Here is a 14,592-nt window from a genome sequence, read left to right as displayed (position 1 = left end):
CAAATAATCCATACTCCAGGAATACAACATTGTTGTCCATAACATAGGCCTACATTTAACAGATTTAGTTAGCTAAATGAAAACATGGGGTAAATAATTTGACACTTCACAGTGTTGCACAACATATCTTCTATGATTTTGGTTAGCTACATTGTAAAATGGGGAAATCAACAAGGCCTATCATTGATTTTTGCACACTGTAAATCACCTGCGCGAGTGCATTTTAGAAATATGGCCATGTACCATCCATCAGCTTTGCTATCCATGACATTAGACAGAGGACCAAGATGAGGACCAAACTTTGAAATGGCCTGATGTGCTGACAATTGTAGTCAATTGACCGGCATAAAGGCCAAACTTGTGAATCAGAAATCCGAGATGAATAATGAAAATGTTTTTGTGTCACTCATAAATGGTCAATTTAATCAGATGTAAATGTTGTAATGGTGCTAAAATTCAATCAAAACCACACTGCAGGATAACATTGTTCCTGGGCCATAGCACATTCTCCTGATACAGTGCCTTAAGAAAGTACACCCCTTGGACTTTTTCCACATTTTGTTGTGTTGCAGCCTGAATTTACAATGTATTAAATTGATATTTTTGTCACTAGCCTACACACAATACCCCATAATGTCAACGTGGAATTATGTTTTTAGAATATTGAATGTTCCCTAGTGGACTAGTTACAGTTTTGACTTAAATTGGCTTGAAAATCTATGGAAAGACTTGAAAATGGCTGTATAACAATGATCAACAACCAACTTGACAGAGCTTGAAGAATTTTCCAAAGAAAAATGTGCAAATATTGTACAATACAGGTGTGCAAAGCTCTTAGAGATTTACCCAGAATGACTCACAGCTGTAATAGCTGCCTAAGGTGATTCTAACATGTATTGACTCAGGTGTGTGAATATGTATGTAAATGAGATACAGTCTATTTATGTATTACATTTTCAACAAATTTGCCAACATTTCTAAAAACATCTTTTCACTTTGTCATTATGGGGTATTGTGTGTATTGGGTGACAAAGAAAATCGATTTGCTGGTTTTAAGCATTAAACTTTCAAATAGCTCTTTGTTGACTGTTGCTGGTTGTTAACGTCCACCATCAGCTCTGGCCTGTACCCTAACTGCCCTAAGCTCTCTCCTGGCCCCTTACACTAAATCTGTATTTGTCCTGCTAAGTGACCTAAATTGGGACATGCTTAAACCACCTGACCAAGTCCTAAAGCAATGGGACTCCCTAAATCTCACTCAGATTATTACCAATCCCACAAGGTATGACTCCAAACACCCAGAAAAGGCTACTCTCCTTGATGTTATCCTCACAAATAGTCCTGATAGGTATCAGTCTGGTGTTTTCTGTAATGACCTTAGTGATCCCTGTTTTACAGCCTGGGTTCGCAATGGCTGCTCAGTGAAACGAGCTGTCCTGATTTGTCATAGATGCTTGCTAAAAACTTTAATGATCAAGCCTTCCTTCATGAACTGGTCTCTGTAAATTGGTATACAATCAGCTTGGACCTTATTTTTTTTATTTTCCGTGGTATTATTAACAGACACTCCCCCATAAAGAAAATGAGAATTAAAAACAGGTTCAACCCCTGGTTCGACCGTGATCTGCCAGAGTTACTCCAGCTCAAGAATTCCATTTGGCGAAAGGCTCGGCACACGCATACTCAGGCTAACTGGCTCTCGTTCAGGCAAATGAAAAATAAGTGCACTCAGGCCAAAGTTAGTTACTTTAAGGAGTAGTTCTCTCTCTCTGTGGGTCTAACCCCAAGAAGTTCTGGAAAACGGTTAAAGACCTGGAGAAGAAACCCTCCTTCTTACAGCTGCCCATGTCCCTTAATGTTGATGATGTGGTTGTTACTGACAAGGAGCACATGGCTGAGCTCTTTAATCACCACTTCATTAAGTTAGGATTCCTATTTGACTCAGCCATGCCTCCTTGCCCATCCAACATTTCCTCATCTCCCACCCCTCCTAATGCGACTAGCCCCGATGCTCCTCCCTCTTTTTCCCCTACCCCGCTACAAAGTTTCTCCCTGCAGGCGGTTACTGAGTCCGAAGTGCTAAAGGAGCTCCTTAAACTTGACCCCAAAAAAACATCTGGGTCTGATGGTTTAGACCCTTTCTTCTTTAAGGTTGCTGCCGCTATCGTCGCCAAGCCTATCTCTGACATTTCTAACCTGTCTCTCCTCTCTGGGGAGATTCCCATTGCTTGGAAGGCAGCCACGGTGCATCCTTTATTTAAAGGGGTTGATCAAGCTGATCCTAACTGTTATAGGCTAATTTCTATTTTGCCCTGTTTATCAAAAGTGTTGGAAAAATTTGTCAGTAATCAACTCACCGGCTTTCTTGATGTCTATAGTATTCTCTCTGGTATGCAATCTGGTTCCGCTCAGGTTATGGATGTGTCACTGCAACCTTAAAGGTCCTAAATGATGTCTCTATTGCCTTTGGTTCTAAGCAATGTTGTGCTGCTATTTTTGTTGACTTGGCAAAAGCCTTTGATACGGAGACAATTCCATTCTTGTGGGCCGGCTAATGAGTATTGATGTCTTTGAGGGGTCTTTGGCTGGTTTTCTAACTATCTCTCTCAAAGAGTGCAGTGTATAAAGTTAAAACATCTGCTGTCTCAGCCACTGCCTGTCACCAAGGGAGTACCCCAAGGCTCAATCCTAGGCCCCACGCTCTTCTCAATTTACCTTTACAACATAACTCAGGCAGTAGGAAGCTCTCTCATCCATTTATATGCAGATGATACAGTTTTAAACTCAGCTGACCCCTCCCCGGATTTTGTATTAAACTCTCTACAACAAAGCTTTCTTAGTGTCCAACAAGTTTTCTCTGCCGTTAACATTGTTCTGAACACCTCCAAAATGTGGTTTGGTAAGAAGAATGCCCCTCTCCCCACCGGTGTGATTACTACATCTGAGGGTTTAGAGCTTGAGGTAGTCACCTCATACAAGTACTTGGGAGTATGGCTAGACAGTACACTGTCCTTCTCTCAGCATATATCAAAGCTGCATGCTAAGATTAAATCTAGACTTGGTTTCTTGTATCGTAATCGTTCCTCTTTAGCCCCAGCTGCCAAACTAAGCCTGATTCAGATGACCATCCTATCCATGCTAGATTACGGAGACATAATTCATAGATCATCAGGTAAGGGTGTTCTTGAGCGGCTAGATGTGCTTTACCATTCGGCCATCAGATTTTCCACCAATGCTTCTTATAGGACACATCACTGCACTCTATACTCCTCTGTAAACTGGTCATCTCTATACCCGTCGCAAGACCCACTGGTTGATGCTTATTTATAAAACCCTCTTAGGCCTCACTTCCCCCTATCTGAGATACCTACTGCAGCCCTCATTCTCCACATACGACACCCGTTCTGCCAGTCACATTCTGTTAAAGGTCCCCAAAGCACACACATCCCTGGGTCGCTCCTCTTTTCAGTTCACTGCAGCTAGCAACTGGAACGAGCTGAAAAAAACACTGAAACTGGACAGTTTTATCTCCATCTCTTCATTCAAAGACTCAATCATGGATTAAATGGACACTCTTACTGACATTTACTGACATTTGTGGCTGCTTCGTGTGATGTATTGTTGTCTCTACCTTCTTGCCCAATAATGTTTGTACTATGTTTTGTGCTGCTACCATGTTGTGCTGCTGCCCTGTTGTGTTGCTACCATGTTGATGTCATGTTGTGTTGCTACCATGCTATGTTGTTGTCTTAGGTCTCCCTTTATGTAGTCTTGTGGTGTCTCTCTTGTCGGGATGTGTATTTTGTCCTATATATATTTTTTATATTTTTAATCCCATCCCCGCAGGAGGCCTTTTGCCTTTTGGTAGGCCGTCATTGTAAATAAGAACTGACTTGCCTAGCTAAATAAAGGTTAAATAAAAAATAGATAAATACAAACGTGGCTTGGGGCCAATGTTGTGGCTGAGACTGTTGTGAATCAATCTGTGGAGTAAACTGAAGCATGCAAACACCAATAATTTGCTGTGCAAATAGGCCTATTCTACTTTATGTGAATGAAAGTGTTTCCCTCCCAGTGCATAAACAATGTGCTTTTCCATAGTGCATGTTTCACAGTGTGGATGTATTGAATCTGATCCTTTTATTTAAAACTATTTTGTGACATCTAGTGGCCGATATAAAATATTTTTTATTACCAGTCTGCTCCCATATACCCGCCAGGAACATCATTGTCCTTCCACACAGACAGTATTTGAATGGCTTCTAATTGTACACAGACTGTTTCTGAAATAAATAATACAGGAGAATGCATACTGCATTTTTCTGAAAATAAATTCTGTAGAAAATATTGAGTGATACACAAACACTTGATTTGATATTTACAGTTATAGCCAGACATGTTTTAATTGCAGTGCCTTCAGAAAGTACTCATACCCCTTGACTTATTCCACATTTTGTTGTGTTACGGTGTTACAACCTAAATTTAAAACATCTTCTAATTGATTGAAAATGAAATACAGAATATCTCTGTTACATAAGTAGTAACACCCCCCCCAAGTCAATACTTTGTAGAAGCACCTTTTTCCCAAGAGCTTACCACATCTGGATTGGGCAACATGTGCCCATTATTATTTTCAAAATTCTTCAAGCTCTGTCAAATTGGTTGATCATTGCTAAACAACCATTTTCAGGTCTTGCCATAGAAAACTGTAACTCAGCCACTCAACATTCACTGTCTTCTTGGAAAGCAACTCCAATGTAGATTTGGCCTTGTGTTTTAGGTTATTGTCCTGCTGAAAGGTGAATTAATCTCCCGGTGTCTGGTGGAAAGCAGACTGAACCAAGTTTTCATACAGGCTTACTTCTTTTCACTCTCAATTAGGTTAGTACTGTGGAGTAACTACAATGTTGTTGATCCATCTTCAGTTTTCTCCTATCACAGCCATTAAACTCTGTAACTGTTTTAAAGTCACCATTGGCCTCATTTAGAAATCCCAGAGTGTTTTCCTTCCTGTCCGGCAACTGAGTTAGGAAGGAAGCCTGTCACTTTGCAGTGACTGGGTGTAATGATACACCATCCAAAGTGTAATTAATAACTTCCCCATTCTCAAAAGGGTATTCAACGTCTTTTAGAAAAAGAAAAAACAATATATATATTTTTTTACCCATCTACCAGTAGGTGCCCTTTGCGAGGCATTGAAAACCTCCCTGGTCTTTGTTGAATCTTGTGTTTGAAATTCACTGCTCGACTGAGGGACCTTACAGATAATTGTATGTGTGGGGTACAGAGATGAGGTAGTCATTCAAAAATGTTAAACACTATTAGTGCACACAGATGCGTCCATGCAACTTATTATGTGACTTGTTAAGCACATTTTTACTCCTGAACTCATATAGGCTTGCCATAACAAAGGGATTGGATGCTTATTGACTTTCATTCAGCTTTTCATTTTTAATTAATTTGTAAACAATTGGAAAACATAATTCCACTGTGACATTATGGGGTATTGTGTGTAGGCCAGTGACACAATCATCTCAATTTAATCCATCTTAAATTCAAGCTGTAACAAAACAATGTGGAAAAAGTCAAGGGGTGTGAATAGGCACTGTAATTATTGCAGAATTTGCAAACAACCCTCAATGAGTATCCTATTTGTGAAAACAACCTTGTTTGTCAAGTTATTCTGAGTCCTCTGTTTGTTTCCACAATAAAATGCAGTGAGAAGAACATAATAGTATAAAGACATGTAACTTTCCAACAAAGTAAGTGTTACAGACATGAATTATGACATATTTGAGTATTTATGTTGGTGCACATATGTCCCTGTGACACCGTCCCTATAAGAAGAAAAAAAATCTAATCAATAAGACATATGCTTGTGAAAATATTCCACTGGGCTCAAGAGCTATTACCATATAACCATTTAGGGCCCAGCTGATAGTCTGTCCTCACTTTCAGATTTAAACCAGTTTACGAATTCCATTATGCTAAGCCTGAACACTAGTGGAAATGATGAATGATTATGAAATACATAATCTCCGGTGGTACCATCATTGCAATATGACAGCCAAATTTCATTCATCCTATCAAATCTTTCCTTATTTAAGAAAGAAAATTACTGGCCCAGTAATCAGATATACAGCAGGGCTGTCTCCAGGAGTTAAGCCAACTTCCATTAGGCTTTTAACCTCTCTCACATTTTAGTAAAATGCATGCACATAGAGATACAAGTGTGTTCCCCATGTCTGACCATTCATAGTTTTGACATCCCTTTTGCTTGAATCACTCTCATTTGGTCAAAATATTTTGTCAAATATTATCTTCCAGTAATGGTTGTTTGAAACAGTGCTGTCTTATAAGTGGTTTATATAGCTGCATGCTACTTTCCTTGAAACCACATTGTATAAAACCATATCTGGCTAATGAAAAATTGGTAATGCTATGAAATATAAGATTTGTTTTCAACTGATAAATTAGTGACCTATCTTAATAGGAGTTTTGGGTCATTAATAACCACTCAGATATTCAACATAAACTCAAAGAGACATAATTTTGGCACCAATCTTAATTCACCAGCCATGAGATAAATATAAAATCATCAGTCTCTCATTTATCGATCAAAATGAGCATATTTTTTTTTCTCTCTTGAGATGTTCCTCTCCTGTTACATAAACATCAACAGGAGGTGAGAGAAACAGAGAGGGCTTAACATCTATTATGGTTTGTTCTCAATGCATGTCCAATGTTCTTCCAATCTTTGATGCATTATAGGTATAATTGAAAATTAGTAGTACATATTTTTTGGGGAGGGTAATTTATCATGGTTCATTGTTCCACGCTGACACTTTAGCCCTGGCTCTAACAAGGCGTTGGTAGCTCGAGGGTTGAGCCATGGAGAGCAATTATGCTGTAGTGATGCATTTTCACTGCTTTGTTGCTAATTGTGGCCTCCCTTCTATTGAATTATGAGTCGAGTAAAAGAGCTTGTTGGCTCGATGCAGGAGAGCTGCCTGGGCCGCTCTCGCCATTATCAAAGATACTCTTGATCTTTTCAAAAGCAGGAAATAGATTTTCTCCCTGTTCAACAGCAAAAAAAGTAATTTGCAATGCGTCCATTAGTTCTTCATTAAAGCAAGATTAAATTGCACTGCAAATCACATCTGCCTTTCAATGATTAAAGGGTGGCATTTTTGGGGCCAAAACGAATTACTAGTCAAAATGAATGAGAATGAAAAAACAGGCATGTTTTTACATTAGATAGTGTGGCCTGTAATTAGATTCAGGCTAATTCCACTATTTCTGCTTCTTTAATGAGATGAGACTGTCCTCATCTTTTTGTCTCTTTTTGTAGGCCATGCTAACAGCTCCAAATGTATAATTTTGATAACACAGCGTTTACATAAATTCATTTTTCTAGTTACCTGCCACAAGTGCCAAATCTGTGAGGGACGGAATTCTTATTCAATGGGGGGGGGGGGGGGGGGGGGGGGGGTGATTTGGGGGATGAAATGGGAATCCAATACAGAATGGTTACAGCTGCTGGATTTTTGTTGTTATTTTATAAAAACATGCTAATTATTTATTGAGAAGAAGAGCGTGTAGTTGCACTGATTTGTTGTCAGCTGACATTTGGAGCTGGGATATCAGTTGGTCTTCCACTACTTCAACTCTCTAGTCTCTACTCCTAAAAATGACATATTTATAACATGAAAGCTGTTCAATAGTGAAGGCTGTACACCTTTACTGTTCGTCCAATTCAGACCGTCTCTCACTCTGTGGTCTTAAATGTTACACATTAGCTTGCTCTTCTAAATGAAGAAAATGCCATTGGGGCAAGGATTGTCAGATTAATGTAAGACCCCAGAGCAACCCAGGGACACAAACAGGATTTATTATGTTCAAGAGAAGCACACCTCCCCGGCCTGTAATGCATCATAGAAAAATGATGAGGATGTAAGCATAACATGCTTATGTCAGATATGCCCGATTTTTGTGAGACTTAAAGTGCAGAGTATACATCAAATTAACATGTATGCATTTGTAAAGTTAAACATCTTGCAATCAGAGATGAGTCAATAATGATCTCAACTTTAGCTTTTGCTTATAGTATGAACCTAGTATTTCACAATACATTTAGTAAGTTCTCAACTGATTACTCTGAAAAATGTTTGGTCCCCAACATTTCTACATGCAATGCGTTTTCACAAGACCAGACCTCCTTTCCTTGCAAAAAATATATGCAGTAGCACTAATTTTTAAGCACAGGAATCGTTCTATTTCTGCTGAAGTGAGATTTTGCTCCACAGCCCGTAGTCGTTCCAGAAATTCAAACCTCATAACATTTCAGCCAAAGCTTATACTAAGCTTGTTAGTATTTCTGATGCAGTAGGTGATATGGCCGCTGCATTACCATAAATCAGCAGAATTAACTATGATCTTCAACAGCATGTTTAAAACTGTCTGACAGAAGTTTGCAATATGCTGCACAGAATATTATGATAACAAGCCATAATAAATGTTTATAATCTACTTTGGGCCAGGGTTCAAAACCATTCTATATTATTGCTTTTTCTCCCCCACCCCCCAAAAAAACTGTTCTACAATCATGACCAAGTGACAGATGGACACTTAACTATTAATATAAGAAGATGGTTTGGGTCAACAACAAAAACCCTGCAAGAACATAGAAATATTCTTCATACAATTTTCTTCACATAGTGAAATTAATGAATCAACTGTAACAATTGAGGAAGTTCCTCTTTTATACCTTATACCTATAGAGCAGTGTTAACATCATTACTACTGTGTGGCTGCATACTAGGAAAGTATTCAAGCTTTGAAAAATATTCAAATGATGTCTCTCAAGGCAACTTTAGACACGAGGAAATTAATATGTTATACTATCAGAAAATACCAAGGTCATTCTTTGAAAGGGTTACCAGCTTTATAGGATTCCTTTGTTGACACATACAGTACATATCATATTGGGATTAGCATTCCATTTGCTGGGACAAAGGTCTCTTTGAAACCCCAGAATCTATAGTGGAGGTGCCCAGCCAGAAAATAACATACTTAAACACCAATGGTTTCATAAGTACCTTACCAAGGATCAGTGCAGACTGTCTGAAACACATGACTAAACAATGCATGTAAAATATATTTATGGGTAAGGTTAGGTATGCTGTTTGCTGGGGCAAACGGAAAAAAACATAATGGTTTAGTATCTGAATAATGACTGGTGTGAATAGGAGATCACATCATATGATCTTCTGTAACCTTACCATGTCCTCTAAGAGAGCAGACCGAACACAGAAGCATGCATGACTATAAGTTGCTTTGGATGAAAACATCTGCTAAATGGCATATATTATTATTATTATTATTATAAGTGGTTGGTTGGTAGAGTGACTGAGTAATGGTTGCACTTTTATTTATAATGAGTAAATAGCAGCATTTTTCAGTGCATTGTTTTGTACAAGCAGTCATAACACAAGATTCAGTAAGCAACAACAGTAATATTACTCTGGTGTTGTGGAGCACCAAGACTGTGTTTATATTACACTACAGGTCAAAAGTTTTAGAACACCAACTAATTCAAGGGTATTTCTTTATTTTTACTAATTTCTACATTGCAGAATAATAGTGAAGACATCAAAACTATGAAATTACACATATGGAATCATTTAGTAACCAAAGAAGTGTTAAACAAACAAAATATATTTTATATTTGAGATTCTTCAAATAGCCACCCTTTGCCTTGATGACAGCTTTGCACACTCTTGGCATTCTCTCAACCAGGTTCACCTGGAATGCTTTTCTAACAGTCTTGAAGGAGTTCCCACATATGTTGAGCACTTGTTGAAGCTTTTCCTTCACTCTGCGGTCCGACTCATCCCAAACCATCTAAATGTGGTTGAGGTCAGGGGATTGTGGAGGCCAGGTCATCTGATGTAGCACTCCATCACTCTCCTTAGTAAAATAGCACTTACACCGCCTGGAGGTGTGTTGTGTCATTGTCCTGTTGAAAAACAAACGATAGTCTCACTAAACCCAAACCAGATTGGATGGCGTTTCGCTGCAGAATGCTGTGGTAGCCATGCTGGTTAAATGTGCCTTGAATTCTAAATAAATCACAGAGTGTCACCAGCAAAGCACCCCCACACCATAACACCTCCTCCTCCATGCTTTGCGGTGGGAAATACACATGCGGAGATCATCCGTTCACCCACACCGCGTCTCACAAAGACACAGTGTTTGTAACCAAAAATCTCACATTTCCACCGATCTAATGTCCATTGCTCGTGTTTCTTGGCACAAGCAAGTCTCTTCTTCTTATTGTTGTCCTTTAGTAGTGGATTCTTTGCAGCAATTTGACCATGAAGGCCTGATTGACACAGTCTCCTCTGAACAGTTGATGTTGAGATGTGTCTGTTACTTGAACTCAGTGAAGCATTTATTTGGCCTGCAATTTCTGAGGCTGGTAACTCTATTGAACTTATCCTCTGCAGCAGAGGTAACTCTAGGTCTTCCTTTCCTGTGGCGGTCCTCATGAGAGCCAGTTTCATCATAGCGCTTGATGGTTTTTGAGACTACACTTGAAGAAACTTTCAAGTTCTTGAATTTTCCATATTGACTGACCTTCATGTCATTTCTCTTTGCTACAGTTGATAACTGTAGCAAAGATGAAATACAATGAAATACAATGCCTTCAGAAAGTATTCATACCCCTTGACTTATTCCACATTATGTTGTGTTACAGCCTGAATTAAAAATGTATTACATTTATATTTTCTGACCTAACTACACACAACACCCAATAATGACAAAGTGAAAACATATTTCTAGACATTTTTGCACATTTCTTGATAATTAAATACAGAAATATCTCATTCACATAACTATTCACAGCAGAGTCAATACTTTGTAGAAGCACCCTTGGGCGACGATTACAGCTGTCTTTTGGGGTATCTCAGAGCTTTTATTCTTAACAAAACATATTCAAGCTCTGTCAAGTTGATTGTTGATCATTGCTAGACAGCCATTTTCAAGTCTTGCCATAGATTTAAGTCAAAACTGTAACTATGCCACTCAGGAACATTCAATGTGGTCTTGGTAAGCAACTCCATTGTAGATTTGGCCTTGTGTTCTAGGTTATTGTCCGGCTGAAAGGAGATTTCTTCTCTCAGTGTCGGTTGGAAAACAGACTGAACCAGGTATTCCTCTAGAATTTTGCATGTTTATAGCTGTATTCAGTTTTTTTATTTAAAAAACCCTCCCTAGTCCTTGCCGATGACAAATGCCCATAACATGATGCAGCACCGCCATGCTTGAAAATATCAAGCGTGGTACTCAGTAATGTGTTGTGTTGATTTGCCCCAAACATAATGCTTTGTATTCAGGATCAAAAGTTTATTTCTTTACCACATTTTTTTGCAGTATTACTTAAGTGAGTTGTTGCAAACAGGATGCATGTTTTGGAATATTTTAATCTGTTCAGGCTTCCATCCTTTCACTCTGCCGTCATTTAGGTTAGTCTTTGAGGATTAAATATAATGTTGTTGATCCATCCTCAGTTCTCATATCACAACCATTAAACTCTGTAACTGTTTTAAAATCACCATTGGCCTCATGGTGAAATCCCTGAGCAGTTTCCTTCCTCCAACTGAGTTAGGAAGGATGCCTGTATCTTTGTAGTGACTGGGTGTATTGATACACCATTCAAAGTGTAATTAATAACTTCACCATGCTCAAAAGTATATTCAGCATCTGCTTTTCTTTTTTTTTTTTTTACATATCTACCTTTTGTTTCCCTCTTTGCTAGGCATTGAAAAACCTCCCTGGTCTTTGTGGTTGAATCTGTGCTTGACATTCACTACTCTATTGAGGGACCTTACAGATAATTGTATATGTGTGGTACAGAGATGGGGTAGTTATTCAAAAATCATGTTAACCACTATTAATAAACACGAAACGAGTCAATGGAACTTATGTGATTTGGAAAGTAAAGTTTAACTCCTGAACTTATTTAGGCTTGCCATAACAAAGGGGTTGAATACTTATTGACTCCAGACATTTCAGCTTTTAATTTAAAAAAAATTCTACAAACAAAATTCCACTGTCATTATTGGGTATTGTATGTAGATCAGTGACATATAATCTAAATTCAGTACATTTTAAATTCAGGCTATAACAACAAAATGTGGAAAGAGTAAAGGGGTGTGAATACTTTCTGAAGACACTGTACATGTAAGATTGGTTGTTTTTTCTACACAGTGTTATCTTTTAATATGAAATATTCAAGCTATACCATAGGACAAATGAATTGAAATTGTTTTATGTCTGTAATTAGAGAAAATAAGTGGGGGGAGGGGCAGGACTAATGATTCAACAGAAAGCAAAGCATCTCATGAAATGTGTGAGAAATTATCCTAATGTGACATATATCCGACTTTAATGCAAACCAAATTTGGCTCTGTTGTTTTTAAAAAATATATTTTTATTTAACTAGGCAAGTCAGTTAAGAACAAATTCTTATTTACAATGACAGCCTAGGAACAGTGGGTTAAATGCCTTGTTCAGGGGCAGAACAACAGATTTTTACCTTGTCAGCTTGGGGATTCAATCTTGCAACCTTTCGATTACTAGTCCAACGCTCTAACCACTAGGCTATCTGTAATAAGAAGTTTCCCAGAATTAGTTTACGTTTGCAGAAAATTGCAAAAGGCTAGTACTTTTATCTATGAATTTCATTTGAGCATAAGCAAAAACCCCTCATACATTATTTGGTTACGTTCCATCACTAGGAGAAATAGCATAATGCACTGCAAATTCTATGCATGTTAATAATACATAGACATCCACCTGCTTTCAGATAAAATTAGTTACATTTTCTGTTGCCCAGTGCCTGGTTGGCCTTTCATAAATTACTTATGAACAGCCATTATTAAAATAGAGGGAAAGCAAATTAGAAAGTCTTCCTATCTCCACTGGATTTAGCCAAGGCAGGGCTGTAGCTAACACAGTCAGCATTTCTCTCTGAAATTCTGCTCTCCTGAAAATCCTCCACTCATCTCTGCATTTCTATTTTGTTGTAGGAGCTGTGACCCTGTGTTTACTAAATTGACCTAAATCGTTTTACGATCACAAGTGTAATGGAATTTTCAGACTTCTTCAATGTGTGTATTAGAATGTATTTGTCGCTGGACTCAAACTTATTTTTGCTGTACAAAGTGTCCTCTGTTGTTGCAAGAGACAATAGCAAAAGCTCAATGGTTGAACGATATCAATCTGAAATGGAACCTGGAACGCTTGTAGCTCTGCAGAGGATAACAACAACTTGTTAGAAAAATAATAAGTGTTGGAATGGGGTCAGATTCAGAGTGCTTTTACAAGCATTGCATTGAAATATGATTATTTTAGAAAAACTCCTCTATGGTCAAGTTAACATTGGGTGGTACGAGCTGTACATTTCCTTACAGTTAAAGGCCTATGCAGTGAAGGCCTGTTGGAGTGTGGGTTTGATTGAACAATTGCCTGGGGGTAGATATGCTGGGGTTAAAAAGCTTTCAATTCATAATTATCCAAGAACTTAAAGGCACTTCCATTTACTTTTCATTTTCAACCCCATCCATATTGTCATGCTCTAGGAATTCAATGTAATACTTTTATTTTAAACTGAAATACTTTTTTTTGGACATTAATTTAAAACGTGTCATCTCTGCATGTTCAACTGTCTGATTGCCCCATGAAAAAATGACTTCATAGAAATGGAAGCCCCGTTTTGAAAAGGACCTCTGGTTTTTCCATCTATGAGTCAAAGAAAAGGAATGACTGATTCTCAAAAGCAAAAATCTGCAGTTTCATCAAAAGCAGTCAGGTCTGCCCTTAAGCCAGAGCCTAGTGTCATCACTGAGGCCTTTTCTTAATTGGATTTGCTGATTTCTCTCCTCCACCCTCTCTAACCTTCTTTTGAAAAAGGTCAAAGGTAATCGAGGAGAGGCAGTGAGGAGAGGGAACATGGACGAAAATGTGCTTGCATGGAATGAGACTCCTTTTCCACTCACACGTCATGGTTTGACTTAATGACGCCAGTGTCAGAAGTGACTTCGAAGCAGGTTAGAAGAATTTACGCAGCAGGTTAAGAGAATTAACATAACAGGTTTGGACAATTAGGTTAAGGTTAGCAATTTGTCAGGCAATATTGCCGAGCAATGTTGCTGGCAACGGAGTGGGGTAATGATCTGCAATGAGTAACATGGACATGAATAATAGGGCATAATACAGTAACTTAAAACTCAATTTCCCTATTTATTTAATCATCACTTCCAGCACGTTGGGCGGAAGAGGTGTCACTACAGTCCCTAGTTCGAATCCAGACTGTATCATATCTGGCCGTGATTGGGAGTCCCATAGGGCGGCGAACATTTGGCCCAGCGTCGTCCAGGTTTGGCTGGGGTAGGCCGTCATTGTAAATAAGAATTTGTTTTTAACTGACTTGCCTCCTTAAATGAATAAAATAAATGTTGATGCCTGTTGATTGTTGTACTGGAATTTATCAGCAAACAAGCAACAATGAGGTGTTTCCCCTGCCCT

The sequence above is a fragment of the Salmo trutta genome, chromosome 22, assembly GCF_901001165.1.
Source record: "Salmo trutta chromosome 22, fSalTru1.1, whole genome shotgun sequence".
Lineage (NCBI taxonomy): Eukaryota > Metazoa > Chordata > Actinopteri > Salmoniformes > Salmonidae > Salmo > Salmo trutta.
The sequence above is the reverse complement of the archived record's forward strand: the minus strand, read 5'-3'. Positions refer to the sequence as shown.